Here is a 12,376-nt window from a genome sequence, read left to right on the forward strand (position 1 = left end):
TAAGTAACTCTTTTTGGTCATCCAGGTGACTGTAGTTTTAGTTTGCCCAAATTTCTCATCCATGGAATATATCTGGACTGTACCTGAAATATTTCCATCTTAAAGGCTACCCATTGTTCAATTACAGTCTTACCTGACACCAAGGAGAACATCTCCACACAAATTTAAAATAGAGCCACAAAATCTTTCACAACCATACTAGCATCAATCATACCAGTGTCCAAGAAGTGCAGGGTAAGCTGCCTCAGTGACTATCGCCTGGTGGCACTCACATCTTCTGTGATGAAGTGCTTTGAGAAGTTGGTCATGGCGAGAAGTAACTTCTGCCTGAGCAAGGACCTGGACCACTGCAATTTGCCTACCGCATGACAGGTTTACAGTGGACGCAATCTCAGTGGCTCTCCACTCAGCTTTGGAGCACCTCAATACCAGCGAGATCAAGGAATTGATTGTGGACTTCAGGAAGGGGAAGTCGGGACAAGACACACCAGTCTTCATTGAGGGGTGGGGGGTGAGCAGCTTCAAGTTCCTGGGCATCAACATCTCAGAGGATCTATCTTGGGCCCAACACATTGATCCAATCATGAAGGAGGTACGTTAATGGCTCTACTTCACCAGGAGTTTGAGGAGATTTGGTATGTCATTAAAGACTCTCGCAAATTTCTACAGATGTACAGTGGAGAGCATTCTGACTGGTTGTATCACTGCCTGGTATGGAGGCTCTAAAGCGCAAGATCAAAAGAGGCTGCAGAGGGTTGTAGACTCAGCCAACTCCATCATGGGCAAAACCCTCCCTGCCATCGAGGACATCATAAGATGGCGCCTCAAAGCGGCAGCATCCATCGTTAAGGACCCTTGCCATCCGGGACATGCCCTCTTCATGTTACTACCATTGGGCAGGAGGTACAGGAGCCTGAAGACCCACACTCAATGTTTTAGGAACAGCTTCTTCCCCTCCACCATCAGATTTCTGAAAGGTCTGTGAACCCACGAACACTACCTCATTATCCCTCTTTTGCACTATTTATTTATTTTTGTAATCTATAGTAATTTTTAATGTCTTGCACTGTACTGGTGCCACAAAACAACAAATTTCACGTTGTCAGTGATAATAAACTAGATTCTGGTTCACGTGAGGGTACAGAGTGGGCTTTAGCTTAAGGTCTCATCTGAAGGGCTGTATCTCTTATAGTCACTCTCCCTCAGTCCTGCAATAGAGTGCCAGTTGAGATTTGTGTGCTCAGCTCTCTGGAGTTGGATTTGAATCTACATCCTTCTAAATCAGAGAGCTGAAAGCTACCCACTAAACCACAAAAAAAATCTCCTATTTGACTTCAAGCTGTTTAACGTACTTTCCCTTATAAAACTACTTGACTTTCCTTCTCTATAACCCTACCCACCTCAGCCTCTATTTAAGTCCCTCTGGTGCACTTTTGTCGCATCTGAAGATGATTTTATCAATGCTTTCTCCCATACATTCATTATCTTCCAATAATTTCAGCTCATCTACTGTCTTGCTGCCTCAACCCTCTCTATTTTCCTACACTTCACTAGTCCAATGAGACCACACATCACTTGAACCCATCAAATATGGCGCAGAGAATTAGCAGGTATGTCTCAAACCATTTCAACTATTGGAATTTCATCTAAAGATGCTTGCACTTCATCACACCCTCCAGGACCTTCCTTAAAACCCGTTCTGGTTTCTTCAATATCATCTGTGTGTTCTCTCTTCATGTGATAGATGAGAAAATGCATTGACAAAATAATAACCTAGGAAGATATCACAGCAAATCTATTAATACCTTCAAGCAGAAACTGGAACTAATAATAATTGGGAGACACTGGATAATTTTCCTTCCCTTACTCAAATATATTCTTCATTTGGAGATGGAAAGCACAGTTATTGAGACTGAAGGTGGCTAACAGCACGAATTATAGAGTGGTACAGCAAAGGAGGCAGTGAGTTGGTCCATTGTGCCCGTGTCAGATCTTTTGAGTTAGCCAACTAGTCAAACTCTCACACCCTTTCCTCATAACCTTGTACATTTATCTCGTCAATGTATTTTTGCAAGTACTTTTTTGCTCATTATTATTAAATCTGCTTCCATCACCCTTCCAGGCAATGTATTTCAGATGATGACACATTCTCACCACTGGTTCTTTTGCCAATGATCTTATTTCTGTGCATTCAAGGTACTTCTCCCTATATGCTCTTATGAAAAATGTTCATGATTTTAAAACACCTCTTAAATCTCCCTGTAACCCAGTTTGAAGAAGAATCAGCCCAGCTTCTCTGGAATCCCATATAGCTTAAGTCCTGCAAAAACTTAAAGGCTGTAACATCCTTTGTAAAGTTAGACAAACTACTATTATGTCCTCCTGAAGCCAATCAAGAATTAACCAGAGGATTTTTTTGATCTTTATAGTTCAATGCTACAGTGATCAACGCTTTAATCCACTGAGCCACAGCCAGAAAATAACACAAATATTTCAAGTTAGTGAGTGGTTTGTTTATTGTTCACATTCAGCATATTTGAGGCACAAGTTCAACACACTGATGGTTTTTATTTGCATTTCCATTTTCAAACAAAAACTTCAGAGCAGGATGAAAGGAAATACCCTAAGTTTGGGAAAATCCAAAAGGTCAGTCTTAATTATGTTACTGTGGTGATGCGTCACACCTTACAGACAAGTGAAATGAGCATGTGCACAGTTTGAAACTTGTTCATTTGAAAAAGAATCCAGTCTCTTGAGGAGAGGCAATTCTTCAAATTAGATTGAACTTTGTTCAAACTTGAAGATATTGAGAGTAACATTTACAAGGAGACAATTTTAAAGCAAGAATCTTGATGTATATATCCAGTCTAAAAGGAAATTTAAAATTAAAGATGCAGGGAGTGATTTGATGAGGACCTGCAGAAGACGACAAATATGTAGCACCAGAGATTGCAATCCCTGTTTTAACATATAGTTTTAAATCCAGAAATGAAAATAAAATAGCCATCCTGAGCCTGCTGTCTGATGAGCAGACTGGCAAAAGCCCCAAGAACAGGTTACCACCAGTGAATCCTGCACAGGGGAAGGTACAAGATTGTCGTTTCTTGTTCATAAAGTAAACCCAGCTGCCATCCTGCATACAAAGTTAGGCAATTAGCGTTTTACTTTTGATATACTTCAAAACACATCTTGCAGCCAAAGTTCCACCTAGTTAGTTACTTACTCTACTTTAACAAAATCATTTGTTTCAGTCACAAATTAAAACAACCTAAAAATCAAGTTCCCAAATATTTTTCCTTCTCCTTTCAAGGTCCACTCAATTCAGATATTTAATTACTCCCTCCAAAGCTCAAAAAATACCGTGACAATTTACATGAAAGTCATTAGCTGCAGGAGATTGAGATTAAAAAAAACATGCAAATGAAATGCATTGGAATTAGATATTGTCTGTAGTATAAATATATGTAGCTACACGTAAGATCCATTTGCTTTTGATAAAATACACAAGTTCTCTGTGCACAAGTTGTGTTAACTTCTCGGGTAATAAATTTTTGCCTTAGCTAATGTTGAACAGAGCTAGTCCTAAATCTGCCATGGTTTGAAGCTTTCTTCAGCCACTCCTTTTCAACATGCTCAAAATAAACTGACCAATACACAGGGGGAGAAAAGCTTTCTCATTTAAACTGCAGCAAAATAAACAATCCAAGCCCACTCTGAAGCCCCAAACACCATCATTCTTTATGGAGATCAAGTGACACATAATAAGGAAATGAAATTGTCAAAGCTTCAGACAAAAACACTCAACTTCAGAATTACAGCTGGAACATTTAAATACACACAATCTTCAAAATGTACTATGCTTTGCAATTTTTAATCACAAAACGTTGACATCACCTTTGTTGATAAAAGGTTATCCTTAAAACAGAAAACATTTCCAACTCAAAATGTAACAAGACCTTTAATTCACCCTTGAACAAAGTAATACAAGCTAGAAAAACACATACTGGGCAAGTTCGCTTCTCTTCAGTGTACAACACAAAATCATTAATGCATTTACATTTTTGTTAAAAACAGAAATGGAAAAAAATCGTGCTCAAAACTCTGAAAGGTTTTTGGGGAGAGAAAATGGGGAAGATCACAATAAAAGCTCTTTGCATTATCATAGAAACATTTCCAATTGAAAAGGTGATGTGCATGTAATTAGTTGGAACGTAGAACAGTACAGCACAGGAACAGGCCCTGTCACCTTAAATGCATGCCCTCTGGTATTAGACATTTCAACCCTGGAGAAAAGATGCTGGCTCTCATAATCTTATAAACCTCTATCAGATCTCCCCTCAGCCTCTGCCGCTCCAGAGAGAACAACCCAAGTTTGTCCAACCTATCCTCATAGCAAATGCCCTCTAATCCAGGCAGCATCTTGGTAAACCTCTTCTGCACCCACTCCAAAACCTGAACATCCTTCCTATAATGGAGCGACCAGAACTGAATGCAATACTCCAGATGCAGCCTGACTAAAGTTTCAGGCTGCATAACTTCCCGACTCTTGAACTCAGTGCCTTGACTAATGAAGGCAAGAATGCCATATGCTGCCTTTACCACCTTATCAACCTGTGTAGCCACTTTCAGGGAGCTATGAACTTGGACCTCAGCATCCCTCTGCTCATCTTGCCATTAACAGTGTACTGTCTCTTTACACTTGATCTCCCAAGGTGCAACACTTCACATTTGGCCAGGTTGAACTCCATCTGCCATTTCTCCGCCCATATCCACAACTGATCTATGTCCCACTATATCCTTTGCCAGTCTTCTACGCTATCCACAACACCACCAATCTTCGTATCATTTGCAAACTTACTAACACACCCATGTACATTTTCATCCAGGTCACTTATACATCACAAACAGCAGAGGTCCCAGTACAGATCCCTGAGGAACACCACTAGTCACAGACCTCCAGCAAGAATAAGTCCTACTGACCACTACCCTCTTGTCTTCTACGGGCAAGCTAGTTCTGAATCCAAATGGCCAATCCACCTTGGATCCCATGCATCTTAATCTTCTGAGTGAGCCTCCCATGAGGGACCTTGTCAAACGCCTTACTAAAATCCATGTAGACAACATCCACAGCTCTACCTTCATCATTCACCCTCGTCAAAAAACTCAATCAAGTTAGTAAGGCATGAATTGTCCTGTACAAATCCAGGCTGACTGGCCCTAATTAGGGTATGGTTTTCCAAATGCTCATAAATCCTGTCCCTTAGAATCCTCTTCAGTAACTTCCCTTCCACTGACGTGAGACTCATTGGTCTATAGTTACCAGGATTATCCTTGTTTCCCTTCTTGAATAATGGAACAACATTAGCTGCTCCCCAATCCTCCAGGACCTCACCTGTGGCTAGAGAGGACACGAAGATATTGGTCAAGGCCCCAGCAATCTCGCCTCTCTCAATAACCTGGGGTATATCCCATCAGGACCTAGGGACTTATCCACTTTAATGCTCTTTAAGAGACCCAACACTACCTCCCCTTTATCTAGAAATGCCCTCGCATATTAGCATGCTCCACACTGATCTCCTTATCCTCCATGTCCTTCTCCTTGGTAAATACCGATGCTAAGTACTCATTAAAGGACCTCACCCACATCCACTGCTTCCAAGCACATGTTCCCTCCTTTGTCCTTGAGTGGTCCTACCTTCTCCCTAGTTATCCTCTTGCTCTTGATGTATGTATAGAATACCTTGGGATTCTCTTTAATCCTACCTGGTGAGGACTTTCCATAGCCCCTCCTGGCTTTCCTAATTCCCTTCTTGAGTTCCTTTCTGGCTTCTTTATAATCCTCAAGTATTCTGTTTGATCCTAGCTTCCTAAACTATACACACTTTTCCTTTTTCTTCTTGACTAAATTCACCACCTCTTTTGACATACAAGGTTCTCTTACCTTGCCATCCTTGTCCTTCCTTCTAACTGGAACATACCTGTCCTGTACTCTGTGCAGTTAGTCTTTAAACACCCACCATATGCCAGATGTGGACTTGCCCAAAATCAGCTGTTCCCAATTAATTCTCTCGAGTTCCTGACTAATGCTCTTGTAATTTGCCCTGCTCCCATTTAATACTCTCCCTCAAGTTCCATGCTTATCCTTATCTATAGCTATCTTAAAACTTGAGGAGTTGTGGTCACTGTTCCCTAACTGTTCTCCCACTGAAAGGTCAGACACCTGGCCAGGCTCGTTACCCAACACCAGGTCCAGTATGGCCCCTCCTCTCGTTAGACTATGTACATATTGATTTAAGAAACCCTCCTGGATGCACCTAACAAATTCTGCCCCATCTAATCCTTTTACACTAAGGAGGTCCCAGTTTATATTAGGGAAGTTGAAGTCCCCCATGACAACAACACCATTAGTTTTACCTTTCCCTAATCTGCTTTCATATCTGTTCCTCAATGTCCCGGTGGCTATGGGAAGGGGGGTGGGGGTGCTGTAGCATAATCCCATCAGAGTGATTGCACCTTTCTTATTTTTGAGTTCTACCCATATAGACTCAGTGGATGAGCCCTCCGATTACATCCCTGATTCATGCAGCTATGACATTGTCCCTGATTTGTGGTGCAACTCCCCTCTCCCCCCCCCCACCTGCCCCCCTACCTTTTATACTAACATGGGTTCAGAAAATCCTAGAGCACTGAGGGCAGCAGCGATCAAAGTGAAAAAGTGAAGCACCTGTACAGTTTGCCCTAGTCTGTACTTTTGGGAATTTCTGCAGCACTTGGCATGAATTACCTTTCAATCCATCCACATACTTTGATAATTAGTGAAGTTATTTGATTGGATGGAAGATGGGTAGATTTACATGCGCCAAGATCAAACAAAGCAGAGGCTCATGACTTGATGGCAGGATACAGTCATGAAGAAAGAAATCTGACTCCAACCTCAAATCGCTCAAATACTAGCCTTTTTCTAGACTTGTCTGAAGGTAAAAAAGTGGTTGATAAACTCTCCAACCAAAAACAGCTGATGAAGTGGGGGTGGGATACATCCAATGCACTGTTCAGAAAGACTTTACAGTAGAACTCCTGTAAATGTTTATATATTGTATAATTTACGGAGCAGCACACTAAAATTCATTATAAAATCTATTAGAACATTCAACGATTGGCCATCAGCAATCATTTTTTTCTAAACAATGAATATTAATTTCTTTAGAATATTTACAAAAAAATGCTACTGAGCTCCAAATATCTTCTACAATTCGTGCAACCTATTACCTGATTAATTTATCACACCATAACTTTTCAGGCAGTAACTTATTATGTTCTCAAAATTAACCTAAAATACACTATTAGTTTCAGTAATATTTTCACATTGAAATAATTAGATGAAGGAATCAGTACTCCGGCATCAAATTGTACAGGTAACAGAATAAAAATAAAAGGAAATAAAAAGTTATGAGAAGAGGTAAAAGTGCACCTGCTCTAAATTTCAATACAAAGCCATAAATTCCATTTAAATTATGTGAAAATTAATGAGTAAACAATCTCTTCAAAATAAATTCTGGATAGCTATTCCAAACTGTGTAGTTGGGATCTTGTTAACAACTTACTGCTAAAATTTAGCTAACCTGATAGTTGACTTGGCAGATTATAAATTTTGTTTTCAAGTTTATAGCCCAGGTAAAATAGATACTGCTTCAGCTAATATATGAAAAACATCATCAGTGAAACAGGATTCTTTGTGCATAATTTGTTAAAATGCTTTGAAATATAAAAAATGACTTAAAAAGTCATTAAAAATGACTTCGTAAAATGTATTTCTGTAATGAGCTGCTATAAGTGCAAAGGTTGCTTTAAAATTCCATGCTGCTTCCCTTCTCCTCCAGTGTACTTGGTCACCTCACTGAGATAAAACGCAATATTTCATTTTAGAATTCAAGTCCAACGATTTCTCAATATTTAATTTTGTGATTTCCTAGCTTTTAAACTCCGAGGGCTCGAACCTGCTGCTGGTGGCAAGCTATGTGTGCTGCCACTTTGCTCATCCAGATCTGCCAGCGTCAACTGATCAACACCAGGTCTGGTAAATGATGTTCAATATTAAGATTCCACAGTTTAAGGAATCTGTCCCCTGAACATGCTACATGAAATCTGTGCAATTGATTATAATCAATTTTACTCCGACAATAAATCAAACTGGAGGATGCACTAATCCTCAGTGATGTATTTGCTGAAGAATGTTCCTGGAGCTTTATAAGAAGAAATAAATGGTCCCAATAGATATGGTGCCAATAGATTTGTGAACAAGTATGTCCACAGCAACCACAGGAAACAATAACCCATTACTCTTTACATTATTCTAAGTTTAGCATTACTTCCAAAATAATATAATTGGAGCTCATGGGGACGAATGGTAAGTGAAAATAGAATGCAGCCTTTTAGTCAGGGCAATAAATGATGGCCACATAAATAAATGAAAAAAATAGAACTGAGTTGAGTGTGGTGTTCCCTGTGTGTTCTCTTATTGACAGTGAAGATTCTGAAAAATATAAAACTAAAGAAATTGAAATTGACAAGAAGCCAGAAAGTGCAATGTGAAAGTATTATAAATGCTGAATTCTTGATCAATAATTCCTATTTTGCACTGAACCAGCCTTCACTGAAGGGAGATAAATTGGAAAAGGATTGGAAACAAAAACAATGATCGCCATAGCTATTGTCTTTACTATGAACACAACTTTAAAAGTAAAGCTAATAAATAGTGACTCATTGGATGCTTTACCCACATTAAATCAACTGTAATCAAAAAGCATTTTGATGAAGAGTCACTGCTCTTAAACACTGGCCATTTCTCTGTGTGGATGCCACCTAACCTGCTGAATATTTCCAGCAGTATCTGTTTTTGCAAGTTTTAATATAATAATAGCTAAGAATGTTTGGAGGTAAAGAAGGGTATGGGGAAAAGAGAGTTGTATTAGAATAAGCAACCAAAATCCAGAAAAAACATCTGAAATATATTCAATAGGTGGAAGTATTCTTTCTCCTTGGTGTTTCACTACCTAATTGAATGCTTTAACTAAGTCAGCATTTAATGTATTCCAGAGGTTTACAGCTCTCGAGTGTGGAAAAAAAAACACCATCTGGCATTTTTCAAAACCTCTAATTGTATCATCTGGTTCTGTGCAAATAACCTTTCATGATTCACTCAGATTCCATTTGGGATATTAGAAATAAGAATCATGTTCCTCCCTTCAATCTTATTTTTTCAAAAAGGATGAAGTCAATTCTCTACACCTCTTCATAGATTATTTGAAGCCCAAAACCATTCTGGTTTTCTACTGAAGCTTTTTCAATGTCTTCACTCACACAAACTGAACAAAACTGGATTCAACATTCCAAGTTTCTTTCATAAACCTTGGGATTGTTTCACTTATTTTCAATACATTTACTGACTGACCCAGAAATTCCATTTCTCATTAAACCCATACCTGCTGGCATTCCTCCATTAATCAATTATTTCATCTTTTTTCATTCTGCCTGTCCTGCTGTTTTTATCTCCCCTTCTCTAGTCATTTCTTTTTATGTTTTGTAATTGCTTATGAATGCCATCTTGGAACAGTTTGTGATTCTCTCCATAACTGTAGTGGTCCATTTGTTCAAGATCTCGTTATAGCAACCTGAGAGACTGAAAATAAATAAATCTGCTAATTCTGGCTAGCACCTGAAAAAAAAATCACGAACTAGCTCAGTTACATCCTTCAGTGAAGAGAACCTACTTGCACATGACTCTACTTGATTCACCCTCTGCATGACCCTTAATGCCCTCTGAAATAAAATTGTTATAGAATAACATAATTAAAAAATAATTGCTACCAAGTAAGTAGACCACAACCTTCTCACAACAACTAGGACAGACAAAAAAAATTACCTGACAAGCTATGGCTCACCTTGGTAAGGATGCAGATCCAAATCTCATTGTACATATTCTACACTGACACTCTGTGTACAGTATTGAGGGAATGTTGTTGATGGTGTCAGCTTTGAATCATTAAGCTGAGGAACCCACCATTTGCCCTCTCAGATACACATAAAATATCCCATGACACCAACTGGAAGAAAAGCACTGGAATTCTCATCTGGTACCCTGACCAATGTTAATCCTTCAACCTAAATCACCTTGATCACATTGCTGTTTGTGGGAACTTGCTGTGTGAGAATTGGTTGCCGTCTTTCTTTAAGTGTGATCATTGTTATGATGAAAAAGTATTTAATTGTCTGAAAGATAATTTGGGACATCCTAAAGAAAGCAAGGGCACTATAGAAATGCAAGTCTTTTTAAACAGAAGTAAATTAGTTCAAAACTTGAAAATCAAATAAAAATCAGATGCTGGACTGAGCAGCGTTTATCACTCTCTGCAGGTTCTGTTGGTCCAGAGCAGAGCAGTTGCCATACCAGGCTGAGATGCAACCCCATCTGGATACTTTCTGTAGCACATCTGTACAGGTTTGAGAGAACCCCCATGGACAAGCTGAATCTTCTCAGATGCCTTTGAAATTACATAGGCTGATGTGCTTTCTTGATCACTGCATCAGTGTGGAGGGACCAGGTGAGGTTGCTGGTGATATGGATGCCTAGGAACTTGAAGCTGTCGACCTTCTCTACAGCAACTCCATTGTTGAGGACAGGGTTGTGCTCACCACCACCCCCCAGCTTTCTTGCGTCAATAACCAGCTCTTTCATCTTGCTACTGTTAAGGGCTAGGTTCTTGTTCTGACACCATGACACAAGGTTTGCGAGCTCTTCCTGTACTCCATCTCATCATTGTTGTTGATCCAGCCTATAACAGTGGCGTCATCTGTGAGTTTGAACATCGAATTGGCGCTGTATTTGGCCACACAGTCATAGGTACACAGGTAGTAGAGCAGAGGACTGAGCATGCAACCCTTGAGGGCAGCAGTGTTGAAGTGTTGGAGACCTTGTAAGTGCTATACACTAATTACCTGCCTTCAAAATAGGTCTTCAAAATATCTACACTTCTGAAGTGAATGGTTTGGCTATAAAATGTTTCAGGATGTCCTGGGGATGGTAAAGGTAATACATAAATATCAGCTTTCTCTTCTAACATCTACTGGCTCTCATATTCTCACAAATAAGGCAAGAGAATACACAATAAATCTAGAGTCACAATTCTACAAAAACAGAGAAAACTGGAGTGCATATCCCACAGATATTTGGTCTGCACCCTATCACAGACATTCTCTCTGCTTTTTCCACTTCTCCATCATTGCAATTTAAAACATGCTTGTCTTCTGACTTTTACAGCTCTGATGAAAAGTTCTTGACCCTAAAATTTGACTCTCTTTCTCTCCCCATTGATGCTGCTTGACCTGCTGAGTGTGTCCAGCTGGTTTTATTTTGGAGTTTCAGTAGTTATTGGATTCAGTATTCACCATGCCTCCATACCGGTTAGTTTCAGATGGAGCACAAAACTCCATTAATTACTTATACATAAAATGTGGCAATGGGGAAAACATTGTGATTGATGACTCGTCAGTACACAGGTCCTTGCATGAGTGTAGGCTCACAAAATTCATGCTTAACAGCACTTGGACAAACTGGTGCAGGTCCCTCAAAAGCACTTCCATCTAAGCACCTTTTTCTGTGTACAAATATATTGAGGTAATTATATTTCAATGGCAATAATTAACACAAAAATGAAATAGACAGGCAAAACAAGGAAAATCAATTGAAGATCAATTTAAAAATAAATTTTATTCTGGCCAAATATCTAAAGTACAAAAAATTCCCTCAATATAGAACACTCGCTCAGTTTCAATATGCAGCCCTGTCAAACAGATTCCAGTTGAAACACACAATAATGATTCCAAACTGAGCCCTAAAGAACAAACACGTCCAGAGGATGATACAAGCTCCTGTAGCATGCTAAAAATACAAGCTTCAGACATACCACAAGAGAGTCCAGTCTGGTTTTCTTGCCTGATCCTAGGCTTGAACACACAATCATCAGTAGTAAGAACGCCACCTGCTGATCTATGCTAGAATAAAGAATTGACACAAAAATAATTCACCAGATAATGAAAGCACTGGTGTGGAGTTGGCAGCTAAATATTAGAAAAGCTGATACTGAAGTCTGAACTAGGAGTTGGAACATGGCTACTGAAATCACTATGAGAGATTTACCCATGCCCACTTGATCTGGTGCAGATTACCTATAAAATTTTAGCAACCAGCCAATGCTCACTGCACTCTACTGGCCTTGGCACTTAACCACAAGCCCCAATCTTGTGTGTAGTTCACACTAGTTCAAACTAGTTTCTGTTGATGAACGCCATGTCTGAACCTTTTAAAGTGGAAGTACTC

At 39.5% G+C, this 12,376-nt stretch overlaps 1 protein-coding gene across 5 annotated transcripts in view; it reads right to left on the minus strand.

The window, feature by feature from the left end:
* The window catches only part of cep112 (centrosomal protein 112), a 408,417-nt gene that overhangs the window by 357,155 nt on the left and 38,886 nt on the right, over positions 1-12,376 (minus strand). The window lies entirely within an intron of this gene.

This window comes from Pristis pectinata, chromosome 18 (assembly GCF_009764475.1).
Source record: "Pristis pectinata isolate sPriPec2 chromosome 18, sPriPec2.1.pri, whole genome shotgun sequence".
Taxonomy (NCBI): Eukaryota; Metazoa; Chordata; class Chondrichthyes; order Rhinopristiformes; family Pristidae; genus Pristis; species Pristis pectinata.